This window comes from Canis aureus, chromosome 3, assembly GCF_053574225.1.
Source record: "Canis aureus isolate CA01 chromosome 3, VMU_Caureus_v.1.0, whole genome shotgun sequence".
NCBI lineage: Eukaryota > Metazoa > Chordata > Mammalia > Carnivora > Canidae > Canis > Canis aureus.
In genome coordinates, this window is record NC_135613.1 from 29,967,493 (window position 1) to 29,987,786 (window position 20,294).

Sequence of the window (20,294 nt, forward strand, 5' to 3'; positions counted from 1 at the left end):
ATTTAAGTGGTAATTCAATCCCAAAGTGAGCAGCCCCCTTTCAATGGTTCTCATTACTTTTCTGCGTAATGTTATCATATATAAGGACCTGGGCTGAGGGACACTCACACCCCCACCATTACTCAGACACAGTGCCTGGTCTGGGAGCTTGGTTGGGGTCTGGTTTGGGGAATCAGGTATCTGTCTCATTCTTGGGAAATTGTGGTGTCATTTCTTCTCTCATGGGAAGGACAAAGCTCCGCTCATGATAAAACTTCATTTTTTTTCTCCATGACCCAAAGTAATATAGTATACTGAGGGCCTCTTACTACCTGGGGAGGGCACATGATAATCCAGGTCACAGACTGAACCACCTCAACAGGTAACAAAGACTTCTATAAGGCAAGGATGAAGCATTCTCAGAATGCTTGGGTGCTCTCCTGACTCAGCTGCCTTTGGTGATGACAAGCCCCACCAAGCCTGCTGGTACTAATGAGACCAGTTGGAGGTGGTTTGTGTTCCTAGGAAAATCTAGCCTATGTCCATAGTTCATTCAGTGTCATTATAAAAAACTCAGGATCTTGTAATTTTTCAAAATTCGTTTGTGTGGAAGTGTTCTCAGTGACCACACTCTGGGTGATTGTCTCTACAGCCATCAGCAGGATGTCTACACAGCTAGCTCTTGTTATCAAGCCAAAGAGAACAAGTGACCCAACCGTAGCATCTCCAGCACCAAGGAGAGCTCCAGGGGGTTTCCCCTAGATAGGTGATGAAGCAGAGGGGCAAGAACCAGAACAGTTAAAGTATAGACTCCCTCTGAGTCACAGATGGATGTGGCTTCCTCTGCACCCTCTCACCCCTGCCTCTGGCTCTGGCACATCCACTCACTTCCCAAACCCTGCAAGCCCAGAGATTTGGCTGCATCATTTCTGCCAAGTTCAAATCCTGATAGTTAGGATGCACAGATAGATGTGAAGAGGGAGTACAGAGCATGGGGTCTGGACAGATCTGAGAGAAGAGGGTCCTTTCCACATCTGGGCTTTCTTGTCAAAGGTGAGCAGGGGGAGAAATGTGAAGAAGAGCCAGCTGGGTCACAGGTAGAGTTTCCAAAAGTGTTTGCCTCCTTCTTGATTGGTGCAGCAGAGCCTAATGGGGCATGCTGTGATGCTGCAGGGTGGAGCATACAGGAGCAGGATAGGGAGCTCAGAACATCAGGTACAAAGTGAAAAGAAATAAAGAATCACAGATGCAAACACGGGGGCGGGGGGGCGGGGAGGCACATCTTTGCATTGGCAGCTGCTCCCAGTGAAGAGTGGTGTATTCAGAGTTACCTTTCTTCCTAAGTTTTATCACAGCATATAACAGTGGCAACTGCTTCACCTTTGTCTGGAAACCTGAAACCAAAATAAAAACACCATTCTGGGGACACTTACTTTGAAAAGGAAGTTGCATCTCCTTCTGAAGTCCAGCTGGGCCTCCAACTAGAAACCTAGCTGCCATGGAGGGAAAAGTTTGTGCCACCGCTGCTCCAGTCTTCCCTGGACCAGCCCCCAGCCTCACGGGGAAGGAGAAGGAGCTTGAACCTCCTTCTGGATGCACCCGCCAACCCCCTCTCCCCACACTCTTTCTTAGAGAAGATACAGAACAAGGTAAGGGGACATAAGTTTGACTAGTGATGGCATCACCCTCTGACTCCCCAGTGTTCTGGGGTGAATTGTGTCACAAGGCCAAGTCTTAGCTAACATTAGCTCACAACGAGACCTTATTTGGAAATATGGTACTGTGGCTATGGCAAGTTAATGAAGTCACATTGGAATGGAGTGAGGCCCTAAACCAAAAGAACTGGTATCCTAATGAAAAGGGGAAATCTGGACACAGACACACTCACACTTGCACACACACACACACACACACACACACACAGAATGCCACAGGAAGTTTGGAGTTCTCCTGCCACAAGCCAAGGAATGACCAGAAGCCAGGAGACAGGCTGGGGTCAGATGCTTCCTCAGAACCTTCTTGCTCACACCTTGATTTTGGACTTCTGGCCTCCAAAACTATGAGACTATAATATCCTGTTGTTCTAGGGCACCCAGTTTGTGGTACTTTGCTCCAGCAGTCACAGAAAACCAATAATCCAGGTTGAAAACCAAAACACAAAACCCCAAACCAAACCAAACAACAAAACAAAAAGGAAATGTGGAAAAGGGAACCTATGCTTTGCTTCTGGGGATGCCGCAATGGCCTCCTGACCAAGTCACTGTTTTAGGGAAGATTTGGTGTGGGTCAGTCCTGGAAGCCAATCGTGGCAGACCAGAGGTCTTGAATGACCAACATCCAGTCTATTTAAAATTACTCTCTGCAGAAAGAAGCAAACTATAATTTCCCTAAAGCAGGGTTTCTCGGTGAGGAAACTGTTCCATTTGGGGCTGGGTCACTTTTGCTGGGTGGGGGGGCGCTGTCCTGTGCATGACAGAGGTGTAGCAAGATCTGTGGCCTCTATACAGTAGATCTCCAGATGCCGGCAGCACACCCCTCCCCGGCTTCAGTGATGACCAAGGCCAGATTTCTCCTTAGGGGGAGGAAAATCCACCCTGATTAAGAGCACACTGTCCTAAAGGAGCCCATCATGCTTTCTTAGACTCCATGTTCTTAATTCTGAAGCTAATGATCAGGAGTGAAGCCGGAACTAGAGAGCCCTTGTAGACTAGGGGGCTGTGGGACCTAGAAGTGTGCAGTCTTTCTCAGTCATTCCTTTGGCTGGTTTTGTAGAACCCACTGCTCCCTTTGATTGTTAGACTCCTGAATTGGCTTCCTCTTGAGTAAAGTGACATGGGGACCTACAGCTCCCCACAAACCTATGTTCCTGCCACCTTGGTCCTTGGGAGTTGGGGCAGGACAGATGTTAATGAGATCCTGTGTAATAAGCCACACCATGGGACACTCAGCCATCTCCCTGCGGCTGGAGAGAAACCTCTCTAGCCATCCTCCCACACCAAGAGGCTTCTGCTGTGTTTGTATATTGGAAACCCCTCACAGTCAACTCTGCCAAATTCATTCACCCATTTTGGGTCCCCATATTTATTTTCTTGGCTTGAGTTCAAAAGCAAGAGCTCTATGCATTAGTAAATGGATTAGAATTAGTAAATGGATACTAGAATCCCAATTTCCTCCTCTCACTGGTGAGTTTATTTTAATGGTATCCAGGCTGTTGATTTGTTTAAATCAATTAAATGACCAAAGTGGTATTGTTTTTTCTGCTTGTTAAAGACAGTTATGTATCCCATTCATCAACATGTCTCAGGGCATTCAGCCCCTCACTGATTCAGGAGAGGATTTCCCTGGGGAGCCCGTGGTCACTTCAGCCATCTGCCAGTTCACAGCCTCAGAAACACATGGAAGCTCCTGGAGTGTGTATGAGAAGCAAAGACAAAGGCATCACTTTAAGATAAAAAGGAAGCTGATGGTCCTGTGTGCTGGAGAAGGCAACACATAAATTGTCTATCGATTCTGCAGTGGGTATGGGGTGGGGGCAGGAGATAGAGTGCTGCCTGCTTTCCTGAGCTCATTAGGGGGAAGGAATGGTCAATCCTAGTTGTAAGGAATGCTTTCAGTTATTGGACCACCTGAATCTTAAAATGTTTTATTTTTAAGAAAAGATGGTTTAGACTTTCTTTCTCCAGTTCTGTAGACCTTTGGCTGATGTGCACATCAGCTCTTTTGTGTTGACTGATCCCTAGTAATCATAGCTCCTGGTTGCATCCCTCTTGTCCTTCTGGGGTTGGTTCTTGGTCTTGGCAATGGCTTCACCCAACAAAGAAGACTGGAAAACTTAGCAGAAGGTTAATCATGCCATAGACACTTTTTTCTGGGTGGGGTGGGGTGGGTGAGGTTGTGGTTGAATGAGGGTGGACTGGGTGAGGTGCTGGGTCCAGCATAGTCCCACCCATCCTAGGCTAGAGGCAGTTTACAAGTTATGTGCCTTCAGGGTGACTTGGTCTATCCCATCCATTAAATGGGACAATTGGTGAGGCATATTACTTTGGTGGTGTGTTCAAATAATTCCAAATATTTGAAAATACATCAGACATGTCCGAAGGTGCTTAGCAGATATCGAATGCACTGAGGCTGAACAGTGTGGCTTTACTGAAAAGAAGGGTGCCTTATTGTCTTTGTTTTCTTAGACTAAGCCTTAGTACCAGCTGGTCTAGGGGCATGAAAACCTCAGCAGCTTGGGTAGGGACTTCACCTTGACGTCTACATCAGGATGAGCAAAGCCCCCGCCTCCATCCTGCAACTCCTGAAGGTGGAGAGCAGCATCTCTTGAACTCAGCACTATCAACATTTTGTGCCAGATAATTCTTTGGGGGGCTGTCTTGTGCATTGTCAGGTGTTTAGCAGCATCCCTGCTTTTTCCCAGCAGACTCTGCAGACATTGCTAGAGGTTCCTTGGAGGCCAACACTGCTGTGGTGAAGGACTGCTGTTCTGGCTGTAGGACGCTTACTCACACAGAAATAGCCTGCTCTGAACCTCTGTAAATTCTGTGTGCTCCATGGGACTCTTGGCTCCAATAAGGAAGGCCCTTTGGAATTTCTTGCCTGCACATAGGCACACAATTATAAGCTTTGGGGGCTATCTTATTCCTAGGAGGTGGTTTCCTCTGCAGGAATCTCTGCAGATGTGAGCTGGACTCAAACTGTTTCATAAAAGTGCGATGGGAATGCCCAAGGCTACTCTTGTGGATATTTGTGGTCTCAAGCACAACACTGGGGAATCATTTCAATCTGTCCAGACTCAGTGACACCCAACCCCAGGACCCACACATGGAGACCCAGAAATGTTTTCTTACTTGTTGAGGTAGGAAAGCTTTGTCTTGAAAATAATGATCCAGGGAGGAAATTTTAGTATCTGTGAACTATGGCATAGAAACACAAATGCCCACATTCTTAGAGTTGGTCTCAGATAATATTGTTAAAAAAAATAAATGAACAAATAATATTTTTTTAAAAAGCCCTTTTGAGGTCATGGCCTCAACTCATGGCAATTCTTTTTTCATTTTTTTTCCATATTATGGTTTTTTTTTAATAGCAACATCAGAGTACTAAATATACACAGGAAAGTTGATATAGGTGTTGCATGTACAATGTTTTCCAAATACATAGCTTTGAGATACAGAAACAACTTAAAAAAAATTTAGAATAAAAGTTCACCTGTATGGAAATCACACCCAACCCCCCACCCCCACTCAAATATATCATGTCATTTCTGTTTATTAACATGATTATGATATGCATTTAAAGAAAAACACAACAGTAAACTACAATAGTTTAACTTTCAAGAAGATGGTATATAAATACGTCTATAAGGACAGTTGTGGTATAGATATATGTATAACACTTAAACAGAGAGGCTTTCGTTTTGCTGTTGAAAAATAACAAGTGCTCCATGTAAAAGTATAAATAAACAGTTAACAGTTTATTGTATCAGAAAATAATTTAGGAAAATCAAAATAAACCCAGCTTTACTATACATGAGGAAGGGGGGGGGATAAAGTTCTACAACATTTAACTTAAAACCTGTGAAAATAGGCCATTTTGGCCATAAGCATTTAATTTCTCATCCTGTGGTTCAGGGTCATGATCTGTGAGTTTTCCAGTTCCATGGGTGAGCTGGGGAGGAAGAGGAGGAGGAGAGAGATGGGCCTGTCTTTAAATTTATGTAACTAGACATGGCAAATTCAAGTGTTATTTAGATGCACTAGGAATGTGGAAAATGGAAATGGATCCTTCTGATTCTCAAGGTATGTGTCACAAAGATGCCCCATGTGAAAAACCCAGCCAATAATCTGGATGCTTCTCTGAGTATTCTCTTTATCTCACCCAAATGCCCAGGTGTGCCAATGGCTTGGTGATGTGAAAGTAAAACATCCAAATGGTTGACTGCCTTTTCCTTCCTAGTGGCACTCTAATGATCAATGATGAGTTTAGTCAATGACAAATTAAACCAGCAAAGAGGCGTTCCAAAGCTAATAGGACTTTTTTTTGTATAAAACATACATAGGTGCCAGATTTGTCAAGTGTGCAACTCCAGAGGGATCTCTGCAACTGGTCCTCACTGGTTCAGCATTGAACAAATAGTTTTCACTGAATGAAACAATAATTGAAGCGTTTCAGATATTTCCCTTCTGTTTGGTTACTGGTAGTTTCTAAATGTTTTGCAGTAAACATTTATTCCTTCTGGGAGAAAATGTAAAAATAATGTAAAAATATGATCCATGTTTCCTCCAATGTCCATTTTAACACTTTCTGGGTTTAACTGATGTTCAAGAAGAGTCCTGATCAATAGCGTGTGTAGAGAGACTGAAAACCTTAATCTATGGCTGATCCATACCTCAATCACAAGGTAAGTAAACTTAAACAACTTAACAAGTTAAGGTTGTTAAAGATTGGGGAAGGATTTGTTGTTGTTGCTCTGCTTTTCATTTGACTCATTTTAACTGAAGGGTAACTGAGTTCTGGGCTCCAGCACTCACCATCTTACTTTGCAGGGAAGGTGAGAGAAGGAAATGATCCAGATGGGGCTGCCAGAAGAAAGGGAAAACAAAACAACACAAAACTCTAGTCTTCAAGAAAACAATCACCTGGTCACATGTTTCCCCTAAATCTCATTTTCATTCCAAATTCACAAGTTCCCACATGTCCCTCTCACCACGACTGGTGAGTGTTTCTGGGAGCAACAAATGCCATGGATGTTGTTCTGTCTTCCCACCGAGAAGTACAAACACGGGGGTCTCTGAAACGTTTGCTGAACCTCAAGCCATTCCATGTCATCTTGGGCTGGGAATTCATCTCTAAGAATTGGTTCTATGGTCAGTTGACTGAAAACCAACTTTGCCAAGGACCTTTCATCCTTCTGAGGAAGAAACCCAAATGCAAGTGAAATGGAAACAAAAAGCCTATTTTTTAAAATGTGTCTGTCTGTCATGACAGTTCAGTTCAGGGAGTGTGTGACCAAATGTGGGATCCACCATGCCCGCTGACTTTTCAAAACCAGCTGCCCATCCCTGTTTTTAATGCCCTTCACTGGGAGAAGAGTTGTGCTTTTATGCAGAACTGGTGTAGTACCTTGGAGCACCTTAGACCCCTCCTCTCTGGGACTTCCATTAAGTTTGTGTTTTCCTGCTATAAACTCATCAAGAAAAATGCTCTAGTTGCTTTGTAGACCTTAAGTAGTAGGTACTCACATAACATATTAAAAATCTATATGCATAAGAGAGAAAATGTTGAGTGGAGTTCCCAGCCCAAAATAGACCTTGGAGGCAGAGGGGAGGGTCCCTTCCAGTGGCAGTGGCTGCTTCACAAAACTTGGTCAAGAACAGTGCTGCGGGCTTACTGTTACACCCTTCCATGGACTTCAGCAGCTTACAATGTCAGCAAAGCCCCTGTCTCTTACTCCTGATGGTCTCCCAGAATTTGGAAATCGAGGTTGGATGTTATAATGGCTTTGAGATTGGCCCTCTTGGCTTGTAATGATTGAAGAGTGAAGAACAGATGGTTGTCATAGAAATGGGACAGTGGCCCAGGAAGTTGGTATAGTGATATCTGCCTTTACAGTTCCTTGTATAATGATTTGAAATCATTATATGAGGGTCCGCAAGGGGTTCCCCTTTCCTAGACTTTTGTGGCTATAAGTCTTCATGGTACAAAGTACCATGGTGCCAAAAAGTAGATGTTAGGACTGCATATAGTGTTCTAGCTTCTCCTATGGCTAATATTCTCTCCGATTCTCTGGAAGCAATAACTTGCCGTATTTAGCCAGACTAGCAAGAATTGACAGGTGCCAGCCCAAAAGCTATAAGCATCAACACTAAAGAATTTTATCGCAGAATTTAAGAAATCTGATAAAGAATAACCAGTGTGATCAGCTGAGTTAATGTCCACATAAGAATGAAGCTTGTAGGGATTTGTTATTTGGTGTTGCAGATATTTAGATGTTGATTTATGTGTGAAAACCCAGGTCTCCAGGGGATTCTATTTTAAGAAAGAGACCACCTGGGAAAAAATTAATTAACTTTCATACAGAATTTCCTAAATCTGATCCTCTGCATCATTCTCGCCACACGTTTTTCACCAGATGTTTTATTCTGAGATTCAAGATATTGGCAAGAGTTAACTCAGCCTCAGGGGATGTCTCAGCAACTCTCTTCGCTTATTATATTAACCTATTTAATTTACACTATTCATGGTACATGTGTGTGTTCTGATTCTACCCTACACAGAAAACATAACATGACTATACATCCACTGACCCCTGCCCCATACTTACTAGCTGTTTAAACTACCCCTACCCCACATAAACCTACGTGTCCCAGATGGGTAAGTTTGGCCAGCTTAAACCATGTCTCTTGATTCATTCAAAATTATTCTCTTGATTCTATGCACACTAACTCTTGGAGCATTTGACAAAGAATCAATCAAGTGGGAAATGCAATGGAAAGATTTATTTTAGCATTCCAGCTCCAACACAGACACATATTATAACCAAGTTGACTATTCTCTTCAGTTGCCTTTACATCTGGGCATGGGCTGTGCAATTACAAGGGTGAAGTGTAGACCTGTCACTGGCATGATGTCTGAAAATCCATGGAGAGAAGCCGCTTGCCTCCACGTCCCTGCTGTCCATGCACTACTGCCTTAAGGAGCCCATGACAAGCATCTGTCCTCCTGCTCCTGGGTTGTTCTGCACTCATGGTGCCAATGCATGCACAGCTTTCTCCTCTGCTGCAGCCTGTGTGTTTAACCCCCTCCAGCCAAAGTGAAATGAAGTGGAGGGGAGTATGTACAAACACATCAGAGCCTGGCTGTCTGTTCTGGTGTGGCAGCTACTCTGATTAAGCACAAGCATTACTAATGGCCCTTTGGCAGGAGGAGAGATTGTGCAGAGTTGATTCCTCAGCCAGGGATAGTCTGCTCACATGGTGACTGATTTGAATTCTAGAAATTGAGTATCCTGTGTTTGCTGGTTGAGATCGTTCTAGAATCATCTGAGGTCAAAAAAGAAGTTTACTTCTGTTTGCTTGATGACTGGGGTGATCTAAACAATGATGATTCTCTGCCCACACCTCTATTTACCCACTTCGAGTGTAATCGAATGGAAACTCTAACCCCCAAATGCAAAACTATACACAACCATGCTCCACACTTTTTGGAAGTAAGGGCAGGCAGCATATTTCAAAATGTCAAACAACTATTTAAGACCTCGCCAAAACCCCACAAATTATGCTGAGTGTAACTAACACAAAAATCTTGGCTCAGAGTAGGGGATGAAGAGCAAGTTTGTCTTCATAGCCGGAAGCACATCGATGTAAAATAAGTCAGGAAGAATAATCAAAAACTCTCAGATGGTGAGAGTTTTGCTCATTTATGTGGGCTGTGCTATTTACATTGGAAAACAAACAAACGATCAAAAAACAGTATGGCATAGCAAATTGACAAACTGCACCAAAATAACCATTCCAAAATTACATGAATCATGGCGTGTTTTGGAGTATCTGCTTACTTAAAAGCAGATGTTGTTTAAGAAGTACGTTGCTAAGTGTGATCAGTATTGAGGGTGAGCTTTGGAAAAGGCAGCTGCCTTCCCTTCTCATACTAGGAGGAATGACTCTCTCTGGGCCCCCCAGTCCCCAATGGGCTGCGTCTCTGTCCTTGGATTCCTGTGTCTTCCTTGAGAATTGGTTGACCTAAGTAAGACTTGGCAATGTACATATGTGCACAGGAAGGGTCCATGGAGAGAGGCAGTGGTCAAGGAAGAGGGAAGTTCATCATTTTGCTTCTCTGCTTCCCCTGTAGGGCCACTCCCTGCCAGAATGGTGAGGAGTTTGGGGGGAAATGAGGTGGATGATTTGTAATGACTGGGACATCTCCTCCTCAGCATTGCACTGCATTTTCATCCAGAAGGTAGGAGCAAGGTTTCCTTATTCACTTCAACCCCAAACCAGCCCTCCTTAAGCAAGTGACTGTTCCCAGGAGACACAAACAGCCCTTCCTTCTCTTCCTGCTATCATTTTGCCCCATTCTCTTCCTGTCACATATCTCATTCTCTGGAAATCATTAATTTTTTATTCTATGTTAATTATCTGCCTCCTCCCAGAGTAGAAAGCAAAACCCATTAGGGTAGGATCGTGTCCATCTTGCTCTTCACCATGTAGCCAACATAACAGAAGTTCAAGTCTTTGCATGAGCAGATGAATGATAAATTCGGGCAAGCCACAAAGAATTGCTTCTCTTCCAACTGCCTCTGTGAATAGTGTCTTCTTAAGGGGCTCATGCGCTGAAACAAGGGTGGCCTCAGTGCCCTTCCCCACTGTGATGTGTGGGGTGACTGGGTGGAGACAGGGCAATGTGGGGAAGGACAGCTCAGGGAGGTGCCGACACTCACTCATGCTGGGACCTCCTTGATGAGACAAGATGACGGTGTCACAATACAGACAAAGAAAGGTATGGATTGATGTAAGTTATGGGAAGACCCAGCCTGACCTGACAGGGCTGCAGGTCCCGACTCTGAACCTCAGCCCTGGCTCCTCGTCTTATCTCCCAAGAGACTGGGGTCAGCCCAGCTTCCTGAGCTGCTGATGAAACTGGACAATCTGGGAAAAGAAGCAAAAAAAGATGGAATAACTCCTCGGACAATAAGAGTCAAATGGAGACTTACAAGGCAAAAGGGTCAATTCTCTGATATGTGCATTTCCTTGATATGACAAATGGGGATGGACATCCTCACACAAAATTTCAAAAGACCAAAGCCTATACAGAAGATTCTGCTAGGTGCTGAAATGTGGCTGAGAAAGAGCAATGTATCCGTAAGAAGGAAGAGTGCTCGAAGATGTCAAAGTCATGGGAGTAACTACTGAATTCTCAGGTGTCAAATTCAGAGTTGGTGGGATTTGCTGGTAAGTCCATGTTCCTAAGTTTCAAATGCTCCATGAAGGATTGAGATAAATATCTAGTCAAATGCAGCATGAGATGTCCACCCAAATTCAGGATGGGGAAGGACCAGACACACTTGGGAAAACTCAAGGCTTCCTAAGTGGTGTGTCCTTCCCACGCAAGAAGAACATGGATTGTGGAGACTAACAGCCCTCTGATGTGCCCCAGGGGTCCCTACACTTCCACACCCCGTGAAATCAGGCTGTAGCCAAGGAGACAAATGCAGTGGGCACATGGCTGGGCTTTGCCCTAGATGTTACTGGAATTCGAGCCCAGTGGGGAATGACCAGGAAGCCTTCCCAGCCGAGCCTGGAGCCCCTTCCCCTTGGCACTCAGAGCTTGTCAACAAAAGTAATTATACTCATTATTTCAATCAGATAAAAATGACAAATGCACAAAGATTAGAAGTAATTAAGCCTAGAAACAGACTTGACTGGACAGCAGAGTGCCCAACACCCAGCCCAGTTGTTCCAAAAACTTAAACAGTAGATGATGGACAGTGCTCTGTGTGCCGGCAGGGGCCTTGACCTTGGATTTCAGTCACCTCAGGGATGAAATAGAGATGAACAAAAATTGGAGGACTTACCAAACTGTAAGGCTCTTCCTCTGAGTGCTTTTCTTGAGGGAAAAAATATCTACAGCAAATTAAAGACCAGGCAGATGGAACTCTGGCGGAGCACTGCAGGCCTGCAGGAGGCTGAGGAGAGCAGTGGGCAGAGCAGAGCATGCCCCCCCCCCTTCCGCTGCAGAGGCACGGCCACACCAACCACATGGACACACACCATGCAGGACGTGTGTGCACAGGTCCTGACTCTGGAAATCCTGTACTATCTCACTTTATAGACGTTCTCCTGGGAGAGCTGAATTCTGTAAGCCTGTTCACTTGCCTCTACTATCCTCTTGTATAGAGATGATGCTTCCACGTTTCCAGGTGACCATTTAAAAACTAAAATCCCTACACACACTCCCTCCATCATCATGAAACAGTAGCCTTCACTGAGTTGGATTTGTTTTGACAGATGTCAACTCAGAACAGACTTCCTGGTGGGGAATGTGCAGGCATCTCTTGGCCGTGCGTGTGTGCAGCGCCCAGCCCCGCCCTGAGCATGTGCCCAGTGGGCTGGGGCTATGTGTGTGTTGGGGTGGGGTGGGGGGCTTTGTTATCGTAAGTCTCCTTCAAAAGCTCGGCATCACATGGCATTTTGGAAAGAGTTCAGGCATCAGGAGTGCAGCCCGAGGTCTGAGGAAGGGGTTGAGCAGCAGTCAGAGGTGTGGACACCAAATTGTGGTGTCATGAGGAATCCAGGTTCCTGTTGTTAGTGAGCAAACAGATACCCTGCCATTACCTCCTTCTCGGCCAGGCTCCCTGGCTCAGGGTGTCAGAGAGTGGAGAGCAGCTTCCATTGCCCTAGTAGGCGCAGACAGCTCTTGCCTCATGCTCACACCAAGCTGTGCCCACCTGAGTCAGGAGGGCCTCCATGCCACCTCCAGCCACCTGAGGGTAATGAGATGGATGATGGATGGGGAAACGTGTGCCTTCTAGTGTCATGCAGGTGAGCCCCAGGAGATGCCAGTGGCAGGTGTGTGTGTTGTTTCCATAAGTGCTGAAGCTTTGGGAAATGACAATACCAAAACCAAAACCAAAACCAAGAATCGGACTTTCCCAGATGGTAAGCCATTCCAAACAAAATAGACCTAGCACTATGGTCTTCTCCTCCCCTGACATCGCTTTGCTCCCCCATATGCTAGGAGGTGCAGAAGTACATTTCAAGGTGTACTAGAGGGGAACTGAGTCTGATGGAAGAAAGAGGTCACCAGCCTGGCCAAGAAGTGGGCACAAGGCTAACTGCCCACCTAACCTTCAACCTTTTGACCTGGTTTGCGGGTCATTTCACGAGATGGGTTTGCACACCCTACTGGTGAAATCATAGTCACATGCGGGCCATCCATAGAAGACAGGCCACATGCACCTAATCTGGGCTCCCTGTGAGGAGAAAACAAGATCCAACGGAGCCTCCCATCCCTTACAGTGCCCCTACACGCCGCACAATGGGGCACCAGGGCACTGTTATATGGCTGGGACTGGGATGGAGTTGCCTGCCCCTGCTGTATTTCCAACAAAGTATGTGCGGTTGGGATTCCCTTCCACAAGGCTCCAGCCTGAAGTCCCTATTTCCACTGGGAAGCCCCATTGTAGGATTCTTGATGGCAAAACACAAATGTTGATCAACCAGCACCAGCAAGAGACACAGCCTCTCTGCTACAGTCACCATAAAGGTTCAAACTCATGCTTGGGTTCTAGAAAGAGCAGCAACCTGTCCACCAATGTGTGTGGAAGAGAAGTGAAACACGCCCCGGCACAGCTCCCATGGGGGTAGCCTGGGTCCCTCACACATGGAATGATTCCTCCTTTTCAAACAAACTGGGGCCCTTGTATATTTTTGGGTTCTGTTCTGACATACGCACACACATTATAAGGATATATTCCTTTAATTTTTGGAACTGGAAAATTTTCTTTAATTCGGTCTATGCTTGTATAACACAAAGATGGTCAGGAATCCACCACCCACCCAATCTGACGCTCAGCCCCATTTGTAAGCAGCTGGCTACATAAATGTGTGCGTGGCTGTTAGGTAGCTTCTTCAAACAATTAAATGAAAAAAGATCGTATTTATGTGTCTCTCTATATATATGTATGTATATAAAACCATGGCATTCTTAATTCTGGCCCAAGTTAATAAATGATACATCTAGTGCCACTCACCAAATACCAGCAAATGCAGGATGTGTCATTGAGGGGTCTGTCTGCGTGGGTCCAGGCTATCCCCCGGGATGGATGGCAATGGGATACCAGGTCACCAGAAGGAATGTGCTCACTCGTGGAACTGCATTTCCAATAGATGCATATATATGCGTGTACGTGTTTGTGTGTGGCTATGTGTGCATGTGTGTGCCTGTGTGTGCGATATGTTGCCAAAGTAGAAAACACCAGTTTATTCTGTTCATACTAAGCATGTTAAATAAATCAGATTTTGTAACCGATAACATTTTTTTAAAAAGGAACATTGAAGATATTCAAAAATTGCTACAGTACAAAAAAAGTGTGTGTGTGTGTCTGTGTGTATTTATATATTTATATATGTATATTAACCAGAAATAGCGACTCTATTGGAAGATTCCCACCCCCCATTTTCTGTAAGATTTCTACGCGTGGTTCGCTTGGCTTCGGCTTGGTCACCAAGTCTTTCGGGTCAGTACATGGCACATAATGGTATTATTGGCACAGGTTCAGAATCAGTACAAATCCCAGGCTTCAGGTGCTTCCTGCTGGCCTTCTCTGTCTCCAGCTTCTTTCTTGCTTTTCTTCTTTCTGTTCTCCAAAGAAAACTCTGGCAGAAGGCAGTCCCCCATAGGCGTGAGCATTTTTATAAAAATATATTTGGCCTATAGCGTCCTGCTCTTTGAGCTCCCCACCGGCAAACTGAAGCGGTAGGTATGGGGACCCTCCCCGTAGAAAGTTTAGTTTTAGGTTTTGTGTGTGTGGTTGTTTTTTTTTTTTTAATTTAATTTTTTTTTTTTTTTTTTTTTTTTTACAGGTTCACCAACGGAATCCTGTGTGGAAAGAAAACAAGAAGAGATTAAATAGTAGGGAGCCAAGGGCAGGATGAGTCTGTGCAGCCCCTCTGAGCCTCTGCAACCAAGCCCCAGGCTGCGCGCTGGCTTACAGACACCAGTGTCCCCAAGCAGGCAGGGTGTCTGCCAGCCTTGGGCACCAGGAATTGGTGCACATGCGAGGAGTCCCAGGGACCTCGTGCTAATCATAGTAATTGATGAAGGGGCTGTTTCTTCTGCCCACATCAGGAGTGAGCCTGCGCTTCCTAAGAGGGGCTGGGACCACCCCTGCATTAACTATGAGGGTGCCAGGCACCCCAAGCCTGTGGGACTGAGCGCATCTAGCACCACGCTGAGTCCCTTTCCAGCTCCTACCCGCCAAGAACGCAGGTGCTGCCCACTCCATTTATGGATGGTGGGAAGCAACAGAGTCCATTTCACTCCACTGCTCAGCTGGAGGCTCAGTGAGGCTGGGACTTGGAGAGATTCATGGACTGCATCAGAAAAACCACATCCTGGGTCTCCCCAAGAGGTGATCTTGCTGACAACAGGAAGAAGGTGAGTCACATGTGCCTGCAGGCCAAGTTAGCTGACTGCGAAGGAGGGGCGGCTCTTACCCAGCCCGGGCATAGCTTCAGAAAGTAGGAACCCCAAAGTCTTCCCGCCCCCGTGACAGATCTCAGAGGCCAGCATCTCCCAGAGAGTCAGGGAGCTACGGCTGTTCTGGGCATGGTGGTGGGTGTTGGAGCACGTCACGGCTCAGCCTGGAGGCGCTGTTGCTGGAAGGAGGGGGCATTGTTTCTCTCTGCTGTCACTTGGAGCCCTCTGCACCCACAGTTACAGGAAATGAGGACCTGCAAACAGCATAAAGGGGGGTGACACTGCACCCTCATCTATGCTGGTGACACAACTAGAATGGAGGCAACAATTCTAAAATGAAACACAGAAGGACACGGCTGCGGCTCTGGCATCTCCGTAGCACCTTCCGGCACAGCGGCCAGCCTGGCCCCATCCTAGTCATAGGCTGAGCTGAGCACGTTGGAAAACAGGGTCCTGCGCCCGCCTCTGCTCCTCAGGGTGGGAACTGTGAAGATGGGTTTCTGCAAGCTCCCCGGGAGACCCTGATCACGTGCCCGGCCTGGGCTCATTACCCACTAGGGGGTAGGGTTCTTCATCCTGAGTCAAGCCCGTGGGATTATCCTCCCCGGGAATGAGGGCTTCAGGGCACCCAGGCTGGGGCAGGGTGGGGGGCACATCTTTAGGCTTCAGGCTGCAGGAACTCAGACCCCTCTGTACCGGGAGCCTGAGCACAGTCTCCTCCGCCTGGGCAGGGGGTATGGGGGTTCATTTCCTTTCCAGGAACCCTCCTGGTCTGGACAGGAAGGCAGGGCCCCTGGGGGCCTCCTCACCTCCAAACGACACATTTGGGCAAGTCCAGGAGGCCTGAATAGAACATCTACTCATCTCCTATGGGGCTGCCCACTCCACCGTGAGCGGTGGGAGGGGGGGCGGGGGGGTGTCATGTTGTGTAAAGAAACAGGACATCTCACCAGATGGGTGCCACCACCCTCGGCAGCTGTTCTCCAGCTGTGCTCTGCACTTGCTCACCTCCACTTTCTAGGATGGGGTGGGGGTGGGGGTTTAAAAAATGAAGCCATTATAACAGAGAGAGATGTCCCTCCTGTGTGTCTATCTTCATTCTAGTTTTTGGAAAGCTAAGAATGTGGAGACAAATCTATGACTCCACTCATATGAGGTCCTAGAGGAGCAAAAAGCATAGAGCCCGAGAGGAGAAGGAGGCACCAGGGGTTGGATTGAGGGGCGGTCAGTGTTTCATGGAGTCAGAGTTTCAGTTTGGGACGATGAGGAGGTTCTGGAGACAGGTGGTGGTGATGGATGCATGATGTCGTGAACGTGCTTGATGCCGCTGTGCTGTTAAAAATGGTTAAAATGGTCAGTTTCACATTATGGACATGTTACCGCTTAAAACTTAAGAAATGTACATCAAAAAAACATGGAGACACTGAAGCCTGTGCCTGGTGAGTGTCTGGTTTGAGCAGCTGTCCCCTGTCCCAGCACGATGACGAGCAGCGCCCCCTCCTCACTGGCAGAAGGTCCTGCGTTAGAGCACAGGTCACACTAGCTGTCCCCGGACGGAGGGAGGTTTCCTGCGAGAACCTTGGCAGGGCTGCTTTCTGATCCTTTATTCTGAGCTTAACCAGACAGATGGAGGTGCCAGACGCTGCTTCACCCCTCCCCTCGGGCCAGCCATCTCGTGGGGGGACATCCGTAGGGACTTCAGTGCTTCTGCCTCTTTGCCCTGCATCCCTTTGCCTCAACGTTCCAGGCAGCTGCCTGGCCTCCGATGGCAAATCTCTGACTCTGTGTCCTTCGGGTTTCTGTGGTTGGTCACCTCCCTGGGGAGGCCTTCCTGGATGTCCCTTCCTTTCCTGTGATCTCTATTTCAAGTTTGTCTATTAGAGCGTGCTCTTGTAGGATGAGCTGCACGGGCTCTCACTTGAGTGTGTATGTGCCATGTGTCGCCCCAGCTGTCACAAGTCCTGCGAGGTCCACCTTGGCTCGCTGGGGCTCCAGCTCTGTGTCTGGCCTGGGGCCTTCAGTACTAGATGCAGCTAAGGGAAGAGGCATCTGTGTGGAAGTAGCCTTGTCCGCAGCCCTTGAGACTAAAGCCTGAAATGACCTTCACGTGCTGCCTACAGGTGGATTATGACTAGGAGAGCCTCATGCAAGGGTTGACAGAGGGGCCCTTGTGCTGCTCGGGGACAGAGCCTCTTCCAAACCTACAGGCATCTGTCTCTACCCAAAAATCTCAGGATGAAGAGGCAGAGAGAGAACGAGAGGGAGGGAAGGACAGGGACATGGCTCCAGCCCTGTGCCCTGAATATCCACTTGAAGAGCAGTACTGGCTTCCCGCAGAGGTTCACGGGTTCCCTGTAAGGGGTTCCAACAAGGGTGGCATCGCCCTGATAGGACAGGAGGAGGGCGTGAGGCTACCCTGGCCACCTTCCATGTCTGCCCTAGGTTCCTGCTGCTTGCACTCAGCTCCTGGGAGGGCTTGCGGCTTTCTGTTCTCAAGGCTTGGTGTGTGAACCTCCCAGCTGGACACTGACCCTGAGAGGGACCAGAGAGGGACGTGCATCCCAGGCCAGTCGGGAAAGATAGCCAAGAGAACCCCTCCACCCCCACCCCCACGTCCTGGCTGGAGGAACGTGGCGAAGGCGTCCACACCTGGTTCCTGGCCAGAAAGAGAAGCTGCGCCTTGCAAAGTGATCTGAGAGATTGGGATCTGGGATAAATTCTGACTTTGGAGAAACTAGTGCCCTCTGCTGCCTGGAAAGAGATTGTGGGCTTGCCTGGCCCCACCAGCAGCCAACCACATGGTGGGTCCCAGGCTCAAAGATAAGTGACTGCTTTTGCAAAACAATGAACAGACTATGGCAAGAGGGCCCTGGAGCCACTGGCTGCTAGTTAAATTTCTCCGCATCCTGAAAGGGCTACTTTGCCACCAAGTTTGCCTTGCTGCTGGTGCTCAGCTTAGATCAGTTTGCAGAGTGGTCTGCATGCTGCTTGGAAAACAGTGTTCCTCTGAATTGCAAAAGCTGGGTATTCTGTTAATGTATTTTTTAGAACAAAGCGGGAAGGCTCAGGTGCGTTTCTCGGGTTTTATTAGTTATGTCTTCAGTGTGTTTTTGAAAATAATAATAAAACATGATTTATTTCTTACTGGCTTCAGATGCGGGAACTTTTATTACTTTTTGGGCTCTGTGGGGAATAAGTGGCCTTGGCAAATGCAAAGATCTGAACACTAATGAGGTTTTCTGAAGTTTACTTGTTATATGAAAAACGACAGGAAATTAGCCCAAGAGCCAATGGCAGGCAGGTGTCCCCGGCCTTTTTCCACGGAGTATGGAAAAGGCCAGTTTCATGGTGTCACATCCAGAACAGCCGGGTGCCACTCTGGAGGTGGTCTGAGGCACGAATTTGCTGGAATCTACTGTAGAGGCTAAATAGGGAAGACAGGGTGAACACCTGCCCAGATTGGGGTGCTGTGTCCCGGAGTGCAGGCACCACCACCCACCTGCCTGCAGGGAAGCGAACGTGGCCACCTTTGGGTCCCACATGTGTGTGGGGGTTAGCATGAGCCGACAAGATGGTGTGCTAACAAACTGCTATATCATCATTAAAAATGCATTTGCAGAGGCTTAAAAGCTATGCAAGAGATAAATATCTCCGCTGGCTCTTAAACCTTAATTAAATGTTTTAGTATTAATTGCTATTTATTTAAGGGACAATAAGTACCCTAGTAAATCTGAGCGATCTTCCTGGCCATTCTCCGCTCGATGCTCATGTCCAGGCATTAATTGCAAGAATCAGGGATACTTAGAATCCGAATGCTTTCCTCCCCGTGAGTGATAAACAGTCTGTCCGGCACATGGTGAAGGAATCTTTAAGAATTTATCAAAGGCTAACAAGACTGCGTGGCCTTCCTGTTCTGCATCTGTGGGAACAGGTGGTGGCTGGAGCACCCAGGTGTGGCGGCTGCTCAGGGTGGGACTCAGAGTAGGTCCTGTTGGCTCTTCTCATCTCCCCAGACGGCTCACCTGGGATCCACAGTGAATGGGGCAAGATGCATCACCTCCTACAAAGGGAGGTGGTCCTGAGAGAGCTGCTGGGGTGAGCTGGCAGGTGGGGTCCAGACACCCCAAGAGGAACGTGGTCCAGGCAGGGCCCACCTGCAAGTAGCAGATGGGGAGAGCCCACCAATAGTCCATGGGGTCCTTTGAGGCTCTCTGTTGCTAGAAGAGAGAACTGGGACACAAAAGCTTTCTGGAGCAGAAGAGTCAATAAAAGCACTTTTTTCTACTTTTTTTTTTTTAAGTCAGGGCTGTGGCTCCCTGTTCCAATGTGGATGAGAAGGCTGGTGGCTCAGGCTTTTGGGCACTCCTGTCTATGTGGTTTCCGCCCTGCAGAATTGAGATGAATGTCCCAGGATGCCAACTTACTGGGAAGGCCCATCTTCAGCTGCCACCGACTTTCTTCCCACTTGGGGTTGGGCTGGGTGTGGGACAGGGGACAGAGCCAGGCCACCTGGGGGTGATCTGGCCACACCACTTGCAACCTGACTGACCTCAGGCAAGTCACTTAACTGTTTCATGCCTCAGCTTCCCCTCTGTAAAGTGGCATTTCTGGCAGAACAGTATGAGTCCCTAGATGTAAAGAGTGCTCCATAAGTACCCTCTGAAAGTCCATGTTAGGGCACCTGTCCCCACCTCCACCAGCAGGGGCTCCCTGGAGCATAGGGCATGCCCACTTCCAGGCCATGAGCCTACAGCTCTTGAAAGAAGGGAGCAGAAGCCTCGATGTGCAGGGCCAGATCAATGTCTTATGCTTTTATGCATTTTTAAAATCCTAACAGGGATGCTGGCGACCACCAAGCCATCCTGCAGAGTTTCACCAGGCAGGCGGGAACTCCACTGCTAATAAGAAGCTCCCTGTTGCTAGCCTGGTTGGAACTCCAACAGGAGCTCTGTCCCTGGCCTTAATGAGGTGAGTCACATTGAGGAAGTCAGAGGCACGAGCTTCTGATGGATGGGCCATGCAGGTGCATCTGGCCCTTGAATGATTGGGAACAGAGGGCATCCTACCTAACACGCCTGCACAGCCCCAACAAAGGCCTTCGGAGCGGGTAGGGA

General features: G+C 47.5%; 1 protein-coding gene across 3 annotated transcripts in view; it reads right to left on the reverse strand.

The window, feature by feature from the left end:
* Nucleotides 1-5,428: 5,428 nt before the first annotated feature.
* AJAP1 (adherens junctions associated protein 1) overlaps nt 5,429-20,294 on the reverse strand; it is a 124,375-nt gene continuing 109,509 nt past the window's right edge. For 2 of the 3 annotated variants that reach the window (XM_077891472.1, XM_077891470.1), the window contains exon 6: nt 5,429-14,580. The gene's annotated coding sequence lies outside the window, so the exon portion shown is untranslated. Of the gene's footprint in view, nt 16,513-20,294 lie in introns of all 3 variants that reach the window. The other variant, XM_077891471.1, reaches the window with a different exon arrangement.